General features: G+C 43.4%; 1 long non-coding RNA gene across 1 annotated transcript; it reads right to left on the bottom strand.

The window, feature by feature from the left end:
- Positions 1–10,053: 10,053 nt before the first annotated feature.
- On the bottom strand, positions 10,054–16,218 carry LOC135098411 (uncharacterized). The gene is made up of 7 exons (XR_010266957.1): positions 15,873–16,218; positions 15,357–15,443; positions 14,661–14,767; positions 13,938–14,156; positions 13,295–13,360; positions 12,643–12,864; positions 10,054–11,066 (listed from the first exon to the last, which is right to left on the bottom strand). It is a non-coding gene; the product is annotated as an uncharacterized LOC135098411 (long non-coding RNA).
- Positions 16,219–16,747: the final 529 nt, after the last annotated feature.

Genomic DNA, 16,747 nt, shown 5'->3' with positions numbered 1-16,747 from the left:
TCACCTGTCCTGCTGAACGGGTATCCACCGCCACCACCTGTCCTGCAGGGCGGGTATCCACCGCCGTGACTATCACCTGTCCTGCTGGACGGGTATCCACAGCCACCACCTGTCCTGAAGGCCGAGTATCCACCGCCTTGACCATCACCTGTGCTGCTGGACGGGTATCCACCGCCACCACCTGTCCTGCAGGGCGGGTATCCATTACCACCACCTATCCTGCTGGACAGGAATCCACCGCCACCACCTGTCTTGCTGGACGCGTATCCACAGCCACCACCTGTCCTGCTGGACGGGTATTCACCGCCACTACCTGTCATGCTGGAAGATTATCCACGGCCACCACCTGTCCTGCGGGACGGGTATTCACTGCCATCACCTGTCCTGCTGGACTGGTATTCAATGCCATCACCTGTCCTGCTAGACGGGTATCCACCGCCATGACCACCACCTGTCCAGCTGGACGGGCATCCACTGCCACCACCTGTCCTACTGGACGGGTATCCACTGCCACCGCCTGTCCTGCTGGACGGGTATCTATTGCCACCATCTGTCCTTCAGGGCGGGTATCCACCATACCCGCCGCCATGACCATCACCTATCCTGCTGGACGGGTATCCATCGCCATGACTGCCACCTGTCCTACTGGACTGGTATCCACCGCCATGACTACCACCTGTCCTGCTGGACGGGTATCCACCGCCACCACCCGTCTTGCAGGGCGGGTATCCACCGCCACGACCATCATCTGTCTTGCTGGAAGGGTATTCACCGCCATGACTACCACCTGTCCTGCTGGATGGGTATCCACCGCCACCCTGCTGGATGGTTATGCAGAGCTACCACCTGTCTTGCTGGACGGGTATCCACCGCCATGACTACCACCTGTCCTGCTGAACGGGTATCCGCCGCCACCACTTGTCCTGCTGGACGAGTGTCCACCGCCATGACCATCACCTGTCCTGCTGGATGGGTATCCTCCGCCATGACCATCACCTGTCCTGCTGAACGGGTATCCACCGCCACGACCTGTCCTGCAGGGCGGGTATCCACCGCCATGACCATCACCTGTTCTGCTGGACGGGTATCCACCGCCACCACCTGTCCTGCAGGGCGGGTATTCATTACCACCAACTATCCTGCTGGACACGAATCCACCGCCACCACCTGTCTTTCTGGACGGATAATGCCACCTGACTAGGAAAATAAAATTAGGTGAGGTACATGCCGGGATGGCAATACTCTGTACGAATGTCAAATGAGAAAATTTTGTATGTTGTTATAAATAGTGTGTTTTCACTCGTGTAAATCAGTCTCTCTGAGGATGGCTATTCAGCCGAAACGTTAGAGATTAAAAGAATCCTAACTCCTCCCTGGGTTTTTATCCCCCTTCCTAAACCCAACTACTTGTCAACATGAACAGTTCACATATATATATATATATATATATATATATATATATATATATATATATATATATATATATATATATATATATATATATATATATATATATATATATATATATATATATATATATATACATACAAGTTTGAGATTAATATTTCAGGAGATTGGCAAACCTGTTGACTGATATTTTGTATTCTTTTTTTTTTTTTTTTTTTTGTGATTTTACAGAGTTGAACAGGTATCATCAAAATGGATGAATTTCGTAGTGGACAGTGGGACGAGGACTTATTCGATGACTCTGACAAAGATCCAGACTTTAACGTAAGTCATTCGAAAGGAAAAGAAAAGGTGACTGAGTGAAAGAAAAGAGGATGTGGTTCTTAAAATGAGAAAAAAAAGAAAAATGAGGAAACGCAAACGTAGTGCAGAGCCACAGCCTTCCTGCTCTTACTGGGGAGAAGGCAGTGCCAGTGGCGCACGATTCAGTGAAAGTGAGACTGAGGTGGAGGAGCAGGAGGAGGAGGAGCAGGAAGGGGAAGAGGAGGATGAGGAGAGAGATTATAATGAACTCAAACAAAAGTGCCTCGAAATTCCCTCAAGTGCCAGTTACAAGGCAAAGGGAGAGAGAAAAAAAGCCCTGAAGGAAAAAATGGAGGATGTTATGAGCGCTCAAACTCCAGATGAAATAAAGTCCATGTACGTGGTGAAAGTTGACAACCTAAGGAAAGAAGCCTTGGCTCTTGAAAATAAAAGGGAGCACCATATAGCAACCAACAAGGACTTCTGGTCCATTGTGGTCAAAAGCCTCCCGGGGGTGAAGAAGCGTGACTTTACTCAAGTACGAGAATTAAAAGTTAAAGGCCGCAAAATTGTCTCGTGCCCGATGCCATTCTGCATTGGCAAAGTAAAAGATATGACCAGACATCTCTGCCAAGTCCACGGTGTGGTGAGCGCCGTGGAACAACGGAACTTGATGAAGAAGACTGGAGTTACTACTCCAAAGGCCGATAGCACCCCCAGGAGGAAGTCCCTTCATCGATGTTCTGTATGCGACAATGTGTTGAGTAGGATCGACTCGCACCTTGTCAGCAAACATGGGCTGAAGCGTGGTACTGTCCGCTTCAAAGAGCTTCTCAGTGCGGTAAGTACTAGCTAGTATTACTGCTATTTTTTTATTGATCTGTACCAATTGATACCCATTAACTACTCTTGTGTCTTTCTTTTGCAGTCCATGCTTACTAAAGGAGACCAGGAGGAAGAGCCTCTTGACGCACAGGATCCAGATTTGGAAAAAAGTTATTCAAGGTTTTCCTTGAACGCTACAAGCGATGCCTGCAAAATACCTCAGCCCTGAGCCATAACTCAATTGAGCTTAGCGTCCGAATCATCTCGGACGTTATAAAATATTCCTTTAAAGTTCAAAAGGATAGTTTCCAAGAGAAGGCGCTAATAAACGTCTTCCTCAATCTTGGAAACGACGAAAGCTTCCTGAAGAGGAGAGCAGGCACCCTATCTGGCAGCTACTGCTGTAACATTATCTTTACATGCATCAGGGTACTTGAGTATTTGAAGTATCAGTATGAAGAGCTACCTCGAGCCCAAGAGGCAGATTATGCTTTGAAAAATCTCCTCAAGAGGTACCAAAAGGTCGAGAAGAAAGAGAGAGCAGCGTCTCGAGAGAGGAAAGCTGGGAATGTGCTGTCCTCCGACGAGATCAAAAACATCTCAAGATCTTCCTCTGTAAAAGTGGTTCTTCAGAACGCTGCCAACTCCCTTGAGGATGAGAGCCTCCGTCCCATAACAGTTTCAAGCTTTATTAAGCTGAGGGACGCTCTCATAACCAGTTTTCTTGTTCCATCTCTGAGAAGAGCTCAAGAATTTACCGAGTTCACAGTACAAGAGTGTAATGAACGGTCTCATACAGAAGAAGAGACCTTCAGAAAAATAAAAGTACACAAAACAATGAGTTATGGCGCCGCCGACATTGTACTAAAATAATGTCGAGGAGAAGGCGCTTAAGGCCTACATGCTGTATGCAAGGCCTATAATAACTACTTATCAGTTGGATTCTTGCCCAGTATTTATCCCCTCCAGCACTTCCAGAGGTCGGAACTACTGCTGCGGGAAAATGCACATTTCAAATATCACCTCCATTCTCCGGAAGCTCTGCCTGAAGGCGGGAGTAGTTTCCAGGAGTGTGAATACAAGGATGCTGAGGAGATCTACTCCTCTGCTTAGAAGATCAATAAAGATCCTGCTTTCAGGCAGGAATTCTCAACTAGCAGGTCACAGTTATGAGACTGCTAGACGGTATTACGCCATATACGACACAAGAGACCAAGCTCGAAATGATGTCAGCAAGCTTGAGGAGTATAGGGAGTAAGTAACTGCCTATTTCCCTCTGATATATTGAGTGCATATGTATCTGAATATTGAATACACACGTCTCTGATCTTTATCAATGAACTAACTCATTTACCATTCCCATCAGAAGTGGAATCCCTATAACCCCATTCTCCCAAGAGGCGGAGGCGGAGACGGAGACAGAGTTAGAGATGGCTGCTGATGAGGAGGGAATAATGCCTGAATTAACAGATGAACAGTAAGTATTTACCTTACCGTCATCTATGATATGACCCTTTTTTTTTTTTTTTTTTTTTATGTAGGAAGGATACTGGCCAAGGGCAACAAAAATCTAATAAAAAAAAATGCCCACTGAAATGCCAGTCCCTTAAAAGGGTCAAAGCAGTGGTCAAAAATTGGTGGATAAGTGTCTTGAAACCTCCCTCTTGAAGGAATTCAAGTCATAGGAAGGTGGAAATACAGAAGCAGGCAAGGAGTTCCAGAGTTTACCAGAGAAAGGGATGAATGATTGAGAATACTGGTTAACTCTTGCGTTAGAGAGGTGGACAGAATAGGAGTGAGAGAAAGAAGAAAGTCTTGTGCAGCGAGGCCGCGGAAGGAGGGGAGGCATGCAGTCAGCAAGATCAGAAGAGCAGTTAGCATGAAAATAGCGGTAGAAGACAGCTAGAGATGCAACATTGCGGCGGTGAGAGAGAGGCTGAAGACAGTCAGTTAGAGGAGAGGAGTTGATGAGACGAAAAGCTTTTGATTCCACCCTGTCTAGAACAGCAGTATGAGTGAAACCCCCCCAGACATGTGAAGCATACTCCATACATGGACGGATAAGGCCCTTGTACAGAGTTAGCAGCTGGGGGGGTGAGAAAAACTGGCGGAGACGTCTCAGAACACCTAACTTCATAGAAGCTGTTTTAGCTAGAGATGAGATGTGAAGTTTCCAGTTCAGATTATAAGTAAAGGACAGACCGAGGATGTTCAGTGTAGAAGAGGGGGACAGTTGAGTGTCATTGAAGAAGAGGGGATAGTTGTCTGGAAGATTGTGTCGAGTTGATAGATGGAGGAATTGAGTTTTTGAGGCATTGAACAATACCAAGTTTGCTCTGCCCCAATCAGAAATTTTAGAAAGATCAGAAGTCAGGCGTTCTGTGGCTTCCCTGCGTGATATGTTTACCTCCTGAAGGGTTGGACGTCTATGAAAAGACGTGGAAAAGTGCAGGGTGGTATCATCAGCATAGGAGTGGATAGGACAAGAAGTTTGGTTTAGAAGATCATTAATGAATAATAAGAAGAGAGTGGGTGACAGGACAGAACCCTGAGGAACACCACTGTTAATAGATTTAGGAGAAGAACAGTGACCGTCTACCACAGCAGCAATAGAACGGTCAGAAAGGAAACTTGAGATGAAGTTACAGAGAGAAGGATAGAAACCGTAGGAGGGTAGTTTGGAAATCAAAGCTTTGTGCCAGACTCTATCAAAGGCTTTTGATATGTCCAAGGCAACAGCAAAAGTTTCACCAAAGTCTCTAAAAGAGGATGACCAAGACTCAGTAAGGAAAGCCAGAAGATCACCAGTAGAGCGGCCTTGACGGAACCCATACTGGCGATCAGATAGAAGGTTGTGAAGTGATAGATGTTTAAGAATCTTCCTGTTGAGGATAGATTCAAAAACTTTAGATAAGCAGGAAATTAAAGCAATAGGACGGTAGTTTGAGGGATTAGAGCGGTCACCCTTTTTAGGAACAGGTTGAATGTAGGCAAACTTCCAGCAAGAAGGAAAGGTAGATGTTGACAGACAGAGCTGAAAGAGTTTGACTAGGCAAGGTGCAAGCACGGAGGCACAGTTTCGGAGAACAATAGGAGGGACCCCATCAGGTCCATAAGCCTTCCGAGGGTTTAGGCCAGCGAGGGCATGGAAAACATCATTACGAAGAATTTTAATACGTGGCATGAAGTAGTCAGAGGGTGGAGGAGAGGGAGGAACAAGCCCAGAATCGTCCAAGGTAGAGTTTTTAGCAAAGCTTTGAGCAAAGAGTTCAGCTTTAGAAATAGATGTAATAGCAGTGGTGCCATCTGGTTGAAGTAGAGGAGGGAAAGAAGAAGAAGCAAAGTTATTGGAGATATTTTTGGCTAGATGCCAGAAATCACGAGGGGAGTTAGATCTTGAAAGGTTTTGACATTTTCTGTTAATGAAGGAGTTTTTGGCTAGTTGGAGAACAGACTTGGCATGGTTCCGGGCAGAAATATAAAGTGCATGAGATTCTGGTGAAGGAAGGCTTAAGTACCTTTTGTGGGCCACCTCTCTATCATGTATAGCACGAGAACAAGCTGTGTTAAACCAAGGTTTAGAAGGTTTAGGACGAGAAAAAGAGTGAGGAATGTACGCCTCCATGCCAGACACTATCACCTCTGTTATGCGCTCAGCACACAAAGACGGGTCTCTGACACGGAAGCAGTAGTCATTCCAAGGAAAATCAGCAAAATACCGCCTCAGGTCCCCCCAACTAGCAGAGGCAAAACGCCAGAGGCACCTTCGCTTAGGGGGATCCTGAGGAGGGATTGGAGTGATAGGACAAGATAAAGATATGAGATTGTGATCGGAGGAGCCCAACGGATCTTGATAATTATTATCTTCTCTTCCACAGGATGGAAGAAGGGAATCGGGATGAGGGTGCTGCACCAGAAAGGTCTCTGGAAGTCGACTCGTCTGAGGCGATGGAGGAAACTTTCGTGGCTCCTCTCCCACCCCCTGCAATAAGGCAAGTAATGTGGCTGCTATTATTTATGCACGTCTCACATCTCACACGTTTGCCCTGTATTTTACTAACCTCTTGCTCTGTCTTTTGTTAACAGGACGGAAGCAGTTCAAGCTTCACCCACGAAAAGTTTGGTGTCCTCGGTAAGCTCACGGCCAGTGACTTACCCTTCAGATATTTCCTTCCTCGAGGAGAGCGAGGAGGAGGAGGAGGATGCCTTGCCTCCTAATCAATTTTATGACATGATTGTCTCCGAGCAGAAAGCTCAATCAGCCAAGACAGGCTTAAAAACTTTCCGCTGGGAAGTGCTGCGGAGCCAGCTGGCTTTGAAACATCCATATTTTCAGAGTCACTCAAAATAAGAGATCCGCAGCCGCTATAAGTATATAAAGTCCCACCTAAAGAAGGCAAAGTAAAAGACTCTTCCCATCAAGAACGGAGTTATAATAGAGCTACTGGCGAAGGTACTCCGAGATCAAAAACCTAATGAGTGTGAGAGGGAATCGCAAGGTCACTTGGAAGACCCTCTATGTGAAAAACAAGGCATCAGATTTGGTCACGCACCCCGATGGCTAAATCTTCCTTTAATGCCTCGTTTTAATTTCAATAATCGAGCCTCGCTCGATTTTTTTCTATGTAGCGAATGAACCAGTGACATAACTGCCCTATGTATGCAGAATCTCATTGAAATCGCTCGGATAATTACTGAGATAGAGTACATAAACCACTAAAATAGCTGTATTATATAGGCAAAATATCATTGAAAATATTCCTCTTCTTGTAATACAGCATTCTATAGGCAAAGTGTCATTGAAAATCTTCCATTTTTCGCCTTTTTCTTCTCCATATTTTTCTTAAACTTCCTCTTCTTCCTTCTTTTTCCTCTTCGTTAAGTAGCAAAATGACAAAATTCAAGTGCGGGTACTTCAAGACTGGTCCGTCGGACTTGATGGGATAGGTGTCGGTCTTGATGATTTACCTTTTTTTAAAATTTTGGTAACATCCTGAAATAATTTTTTGAACAAATTTGTCAAATTTCACTTTCGGTCAAAATGCGCAAGACTTGATTTTTCTCAAAAATAAAAAATGCTACCTAACATGGGGTAAAATTTTTGTCAATTCAAGACTGACGTTCCTGAACTGAAAAAAAAAAAAAAAAGCGCGTAAGTGAAAGTGCTTATCAAGACCGAGTACGTACTCAGTGTTAGGTGTTCCTGTCCCAGCTGCTGCCACCTCAACCCTGGAGAGACATGACATGACCTGAACCAGCTGAGCGTTACAGTATGACGATAGGAGATTGTCACGCACCTGTCGACTGTGAACGTGACAAATGAGGGACAGTAACAGCCAACACGGAGTACTAATAAAACTGAATTCATTATACTTTCATTTTCACCTTCCCTCGCCCCCACCCAGCTCTTGCAGATACATCAAGCCCCCCCCCCAACACAACCACCGCCACCAAGAACACACCATTATCCACTGGCAAACAGAATAATCACAAAACAACACTGACCTTACCTGGGCGGCGGACGGAGGTAGAGAAGGCGACGCAGCTAGAGTCAGGCGTTAGTCCACATCTGCTGAAGCTTCGGAACTTTCTCGCTATCTCGAACGCTTCAATGCCTTGTTTTTTTTTTGTTTTTTTTTCATATCAGAGGGACACCGGGATGAGGCAACAAAAGGGAAGAAAAGAAAATACCTCCACTACTTTTAACAAACCCGCGCTAAAGTTATTTGGTTTTCCAAGGATGTTTTCGTGGCTTTAGTGATTGAAATTATAATTAGTGAGGTGACGAGTTTTGCAAGGGTATTTTCATGGTTTAGTGACAATTTCCTTTGATTTACTGGAAGTTATCGTGGTTTTACGAATGTTCTAGCAGGGTATAGTACAAACTGTTAAGGATTTACAAGTGTGTTTCCTTGGGTGATAGTTTTACAGCCTGTAGTAAAAGTCAACGAAGTGATAATGGCACTATCATGACTCAGTGATGGTTTGGTGAGGATCCTGCGTCATTAATGAGAACACCCATGAGAACCTGACCAATCACCTCTGTGGCATTTGTTAACAGTCCTGGTGAAAGAACAGAGAGCTTAACAATACGAACAAGATACAAATGGAGAACACAAACCAGAATACATCAACAATTACAAGCAGATTCATTTAACGAGGTAGTTAGAGGAAATATTTTATCCGCATGGCAAAGACTAACTATCTTTGCCCTTATTTTGAGATGAAGTGCTTAAGAACACAAGAATACAAACAAGATACAAATGAAGGATGCAGACCAGAATACATCAACCATTACAAGCAGTTTAATACAACGAGGTTGTTAAGGAAAATATTCATCCACACGGTAGAGACAAACGAACCAGGTTGTTGGCGCCGAGTCATTAGGTAGTTTTGAGATTATACGAATTTATGGACAGGGGTGATGGGTGGAAATACGCAGGCATGTTTGAAATATGGACCACCGCGCATAGGCCTATTAGTTTCTTGCACCAGCCCTTATTTTTCTTACATTCTTACTTTAGCTCTTAATATTAAATCAATTATTCTTCCACTTCCCTACTCCACAATTAAAAATACGCATGACAAACAGTATAATTAGCATATTTAGGTCCTAAATATTGGTGATGGTGGTGGTGATAGTGGTGGTGACGAAAAACAGAATGGAGGATAGAATTAGAAAAGTCATTTAATCTCTCAAAACAGAGCTCACCTGTCACCTGGGGGCACTGATGTGATTCCAGGGATGCTGCAGGTGTGAGATGTAGATGTAGGTGTGGATGTGTAAGGCTTGGATGGTGTGAGAGATGAGGGATGCTGTGTGGAGGAGTGAAGGATGGGGGGATAGGCTGTGTGGAGTGAGAGATGAGGAGGGAAGCTGAGTGAAAGATGAGGGAAGAGGCTGACTGAGGGATAAGGAGGCAGGCTGTGTGGAGTGAAGGATGAGGGGGCAGGCTGTGTGGACTGAGAGATGAGGAGGGAAGCTGAGTGAAAGATGAGGGAAGAGGCTGAGTGAAGGATGAGGGGGAAGGCTGTGTGGAGTGAAGGATACTCTGTGGAGTGAAAGATGAGGGGGAATGCTGAGTGTGAAGACCTGGAGATGCTGTGAGTGGGTGAAGGAAGGCAAGATAAGAATGAATGCTGAATATCTGAGAATACCTGAAGTGTGTGTGTGTGTGAGTTTGAGTGTTATTTATATGTGGAGGAAGACACAAAAAAGAAAAACAGTCAACACGTGGAGATGCCGAGTGTGGAGTAACATAAGGATGTACAAAAGGGAAGCTGCAAGGAGCCATCAGGCTCCTTCACTAGGAAGGAAGGCATGGCAAGGACAAGCATCACAGAAAGAAACCACATCCACTGTCACAAAAACTGGAACTGACTCGTAAACTGTCCAACACAAAGAAAAAAAAAGATAAACAAAATAACAATAAAAAATAAATAAATAAATAAAGTGACATCTTGACCCCAAAAGCTGATAAATACACTAATGAACACTGAAGGAGAGAGAGTTTACAGTCAGTTTGCATACATTTATTAAGACAACACAAGGAATGATGGTCCAGCTTAATCAAACCTTCCTACTGTCTTAACACCAATCTCTACACATACTTGTGGTGAAAATACACATCCTTATCTCCTGTAACATACATATCATTCTTAACACATTGTACCCACTACTACACAACCTACCTAATGCATCCTTCACACACTACCTTCCTTCCAAATCACTCTTAACCATCCTGACAGTGTACAGGATATCCTCAGCCTCTCCTACACATCCTTCACACACCAATCTGCCGCCCTACATATCCTTTGCCTCTCCCACACACTCATGTATTTCAAATTTCCTTTCTGGCAAATTCTACTCACAAAACTAATATATCTATACTTTTTGGAATGGTTGAGTTTTTTTTTTTATCATTAGTTTGAGCAATGGGGCCTGTTCTCTCTCTCTCTCTCTCTCTCTCTCTCTCTCTCTCTCTCTCTCTCTCTCTCTCTCTCTCTCTCTCTCTCTCTCTCTCTCTCAAGTACAACAGGAATGAGATGCAATCATACAAAAAACATTGGAATAATACCCTTAAAAATAACAAGAATCACATCTTAGTACTAATCTTCCAGTAGTGAACAAGATAGTAGCAGTAGTAAAAATAAAAGATGCTTGAATGAAGTACAAATCCCTCACACACACACACACACACACACACACACACACACACACACACACACACACACACATCTATCTATCCATCTCTACACCAACCGAGCTCTCCCACATATGGAGCAGCCCAGACAAAATACCACACACAAACCTAACCCACACACTTCACACTCTCCTCCCCCAAGCCACACCCCTGCCCCTGCCTCGGCCCTTGGCTGCCTGCCCTGGGCCTTCCCCTGGGCTGTGCTGGGTGCTGGAGTGGGTGCTGGAGTGGGTGCTGGGGGTGGGTGAAGGCTTGGGTGCAGACTTGGGTGCAGGTGTGGGTGTGGGTGTGTCCTCAGGTGCAGGTGTGGGCTCGTTCTGGGAGGAGCTGGGACAAAACACACAGGTGCATTAGACACACACAGGTGACAAGTGACAGGTGTGTGTGTGTGTGTGTGTGTGTGTGTGTGTGTGTGTGTGTGTGTGTGTGTGTGTGTGTGTGTGTGTGTGTGTGTGTGTGTGTGTGTGTGTGTGTGTGTGTGTGTGTGTGTGTGTGTGTGTGTGTGTGTGTGCGCACGCGCGCACGCACACGCACGCACACACACACACACACACACACACACACACACACACACACACACACACACACACACACACACACACACACACGAACCTCAACAAATACAGCAACTAATATTTTTAACTTTTGGGGTGAATATTCTCAGCAAATACAGTGACTAATATCTTGGGGTGGAAATCAAGAGTAAAAACTGCTATTTTCTTTTGCCATACAAGCAGAAGAGTTGTGGCAGGTCTTGGCCCACTCACACCCTGAACAGGACAAGGATGACAACAGGAAGTATAAACTGATTAACTGTGAAATTAATGTACCAAAGCAAAAAATCTAACACATTACTTCTATATTTTTTTTTTTTTTTTGTTTACAATGGTATAATAAGAAAAAAAAAAAAAAAAAAAAAAAAAAAAATATATATATATATATATATATATATATATATATATATATATATATATATATATATATATATATATATATATATATATATATATATATATATATATATATATATATATAAAAACACCACTCCTATATTATTTTTCACATTTATAATGATCTATAGAATGAAAAAAAAACTATTTATATTTTCTAGTTTACAATGACATAAAATTTAAAGAAACAATAATTTCTCCTCCATTTTCTAGGTTACACTGATACATCAACTCAAAACACATTATTTTTTTTCTCTACACAAATTAATCTAAACTAAACAACAATCCCTTTCTTTTACAGCTTTGCACTGCTTTACTTTCCAGTTCATTATAAATCTCTCTCTCTCTCTCTCTCTCTCTCTCTATCTTCTAGCCTTTTTTCCATTCATATATAAACTCAAACCAAACTTATTTCTTCTGAACTAAAAAAAACTGCTATATATCCCACCATTATATTCATCTCTTATATTCTTTCTAATTAACAAAGATACATCCCCCCAACACACACACACACACACACACACACACACACACACACACACTAACCCCACTGTTCTATATATTCCAAAACACCACATTTCTTTTTTTTTTTTCATTTCACTTATTCATCTTTTATCATTTTATCGACAGATTAGCAACTCAATTTCACTTCCTCATTATCCTTCCTAGACAAAACATCCTTCACCACATCCAACTGGCATCCTATGACCCTCCTACCTGGCTCCTGTCTTGTCCTCAATTTCATTTCCTCATTATCCTTCCCAGACAAAACATCCTTCACCACATCTAACTGGCATCCTATGACCATCCTACCTGGCTCCTGTCTTGTCCTCAGGTGTTGCAGAAGTTAAATAATTGATATTCAAAATATCATCAGACTGATGATACAGTCTTATCCTCGGTTTCACACCACCAGCACCAGCACCACCACCACCACCACCACTTGTCTTAACCTCCTTAGCTCCTATTTTCTTCTTAGCCAGCAATGTTTTCTTCATCTTGTACCCCAGTCCTGTTGGTCTACCCTGCCCCTGCCCCGGCCGCCCTGGTACAAAGCCCCCCACCACACCCCAGGAGTGTGCAGGGCCAATGTTAGGGTCGCGCCAGGGCAGTTAGCGTGGGGGCATCTGGGGGGTGGGTAGGATGCCGCAGCCAGACCCATAGTACTGGTCGTCCTGTTGGTAAAGTGTTGGAGTTAGTGTTGTTACTGCTACTACTACTGCTGCTACTCTTACTACTACTACTACTGCTACTGTTGCTGTTGTTGTTGATGCTATATTAGTTTGGTGCTTTTTGTTTTATATAGTGAATTGTTATGGTTCTACTTCTGTTATTATGACCATGGTGTTCCTAATACTACTACTACTGCTGATAGTGGTCCTGCCATTAAGTTTTATATATGGATTTAATCTTTCTTTTATACAGTTAAATAACATCCTGCTATCACTACTATTACCATTACTACTGTGACCAAGCCACCTCTACTACTGGTATTACTTCTACTATTACTACTACTAATGATAATACAACTAAATATTTTACTGCTATCTCTACTATGATCAAACTATCACTACTACTACTTCTACTAGTACTGCTGTTACTCACCCAGTCCATCCTCCTCTTCTGTCTGCCTTCCCAGTCCCTCTGTCTTGACCACTGTGCCTCTTCTTTCTGTGAGGAGACAGAGTTACAACCCACACACCCAAGGAACCTGACCCAGCCTATGCAAGACGACCTCTGTTAGCTGAGAGGAGAGGGAAAGAAGGAAACAGATGCACAAGAGGAAAGGAAACCAGAAACATTTAGGCTGATACAAAGATATGGTTTGAAAAGTAATAATGAACAGGATATATCGTGATGCAATGCTATTTTCATTTTGGCTTGTTGTTTGTTGAGAAAAACCAAGAAAACATTTAATTCTTCTTTAAAGTTGTGAAAATAAAAAAAAAGAATAAAGAAATAAAGAAATAAAAAGAAATAAAGAAATAAAGAAATAGACAAAATATCAATGAATTAAAAAAATATACCTTGATACTTAAATAAGATCATCAAACAGACCCACAATTACCATAACATCACCTACAAAGACCAAGCTTAACCCCCAACCTTTATGCAACACACTCTAAGGCACCAACACCCAACACACCACCACCTCCACACCCACACTGGTCAACACCCTAACACTGACCCCCCCACAAACACACACTTACACAACACACTCTAGGCCACCCCACCCCTCCAGACTTACATTAGTCAGCACAGTGTTGAGAATATTAAGTGCCACTTCGGACTCCAGGTTATCCATATGCCATGATGTCCGGAGCAGCGGCCGTCCCCTGCAGCGCCCGGCCGGCCACCCTGCCAATCCCTGGCACCATCTCCCCCTCCCACGGCTTCGTCATCAGCCCCCTCCCCTGTGACCACCTCCCAACTGTTGCTCCTGTCACATGAGTACTCCTGTGATGACCTGAAGAGGAGGAGGTTTTTAATGACTTGATAATAATAATAATAATAATAATAATAATAATTATAATAATAAATAAATAAAAGGTTTGGGAAGTTTTGAATCATTGAACATAAAGAAATTGTCTCCTGTTGTCTTTTATGAATTTTCTTTACTTTTTTGTCTTATTTTGTTGATTTTAAGCCTTTTTTTTCTTGCTGGTTATTTGATTTTTTTTTGGATAATGTTGAAATAGCACTAGTGTTTTTGATCTTTGCGTTAGGTTAACATTAATTCTGTTCATTAGTCTCAGTGCCGGTCAATTCATTCTGTAGGTAACAACTTGATAAGGCGTCACACTCTGCCCAGAAACAAGCAGTAAAAGTCTGGAAATTACCAGGCAAGCATTACCACCATATCCCCAAATTTCTCATTACTTTTCATCATATTTATTGAGTTTTTAAGTAATTATTCTACTTTCCTTTGCTGGTTATTTGATTTTTTTTTACATGACCACCTTAGCCGTACCTGCCGCCGCCGTAGGGGTCACCATACTGCCGGCCGTACCCCTCACTGACCCTGCGGCGTGACTCTCAGCCTAAGCACCCATCAAACTCATCCTGCCTCACTCACTCCTGCAAAGAAAATAGAGATAAAAAATAACAATAATCATCTTCCTGCCTTTTCTTTCCTTGCATCTAGAATTACTTAACCACTTGGGGAAGATGACTCTTAGCAAGGCGTTAAATAATGCGTCACGGCAGCAGGGAGGTGGGTGTGGTGGCGTGTGGGTGGTGTTGGTCTGAGCGTTGTGGGGTGGTGCTGGGAGTCCTTGCTGAATGGTGTTATGTATTCTTATTCACACTTATGTTTCTTTCCTTTTCGTTGTGACAGCTATATCAAGCTTAGGGTGTTCTGTGGGGACTTCCGAGGCTTAAGGTAACTGTGTCCTGTCCTCTGATGGTGAAATATACGTCTGTGCTGTACAATAGTTCTTGAAATGCCCTTGCCTGTCACTCCACTACTACGCCGCGCCCTTCAAGTCACCTCCAACAATACAATAAATAAAATACAATTAAACATTCCGGAACTGACGAAGGTACTGAAGGAACCTCTATAATTGGACTTTTCTCATATCCAAGGCATGTTTCTTATATAATTCTCCACTAGCCTATAAGGTATAATTCATCTCTCACTTCACACTTACTCAGGGACAGTAATTACCTTCTATTTGAGCTGTAATCGTGGAATTCTCCCGGCCCCAGCAAGCAATGCAAACATCAACAATGGCTGCCAGTTCATATAACCGTCCTGCAAAGGGTACTGTTTTCGTCTATATATTAAATCTCTCTTTTAAACTTAGAAATTTTCTTTTTTAGCCATTAAAAATTATGAATGCTATTAATAAGTAAAGAAATATTAGGTTTATAGCTATTTCATGACTTTGCTTTGAGCCTAAATCATCTCTTTCTCTTACATATTCATCTAAGTGATACAAAATTCCAGTCCTTTTAGTAATGACTCCATTTACTAGGCATAGATATTTTTTACAGCAGCGGAAAGAGGGTGGCCAACTCGGACTATATATTAATAACAGAGCTGTGTAAGATGATGGAACGGGTAATATTGAACAGGCTTATATAAGGTGGGCCATATACTCTCTGGCAATGTACATGGCTTCCTAAAAAGTCATTCCACAAGTCATTGTTTTGTTGGGTGATTTATAAATAAGGATGCTACCTGCAGAGCTTTCGTTAATCTTAAGGGTGCCTTCGACAGGGCCAACAAAGATGTTATTGTTGCGCCCATCCCTCACTCCGGGCGGGCGTGTTATCCACACGGGTATAGGTAGAGCAGCGGAGTCACACTCTGAACGCCGGGACAAGGCGCGCGTGCACACACACACACACACACACACGAGGCCAGGCCACAAGGGAAAAACACGGGCACTATTTCCTAAGTTTATTGACAAATCCTCCGCAAGTACACTGCTTTACAAGTTCACAGGGGCACCACAAGTCTCCCAGGGCACGTCAGGCACTCAACAGGCAGGCACACGTTGGCTTCCTCTCCGGCCACGCGTCTACGCTCTCTCTCTGTTCCCGCCTCTCCCAGTGCTACCACCTCCCACAGTGCTGCCACCCGCACCAATACCCCTGGTGTAACATTATTATGAATTCATTTTCAAAGGTGTCAAAGGTAGATATTTAGGATGGATCAGGGACTATTTGTACAACAGAACAGCACAGGTTTGGTTTCAAGGTGCAGTCTCCTCTGAGGAAGTCTTTGAGCTTGGAACACCACAGGGTGGAGTCCTTAGTCCAATGCTTTTCAATGCTTTAATGGACAAAATTGCGCGTTGTTCCTTCCCACAGGGCACCCAGGTCCTCATCTATGCTGACGACATGCTCCTCCAATGCGCCACACCCAGGACTCTCCAGTCAGCTCTGTCACAACTAGCAGCATTGTGTGTTCAAATGGGACTTGTAATTAATGAATGTAAAACCAAATTTCAAGCCAAAGGGAAGGTCTCTCGACCGCCCACTGTAAATAATGTTCCCATCCCTGGAGTTCATACACACAAGTACCTGGGTGTACAGCTGAGTTTCAGGAAG

Source organism: Scylla paramamosain, unplaced genomic scaffold (genome assembly GCF_035594125.1).
Source record: "Scylla paramamosain isolate STU-SP2022 unplaced genomic scaffold, ASM3559412v1 Contig60, whole genome shotgun sequence".
Lineage (NCBI taxonomy): Eukaryota > Metazoa > Arthropoda > Malacostraca > Decapoda > Portunidae > Scylla > Scylla paramamosain.
Note: the sequence above shows the minus strand (reverse complement) of the source record. Positions and strands in the feature narration are given on the sequence as shown.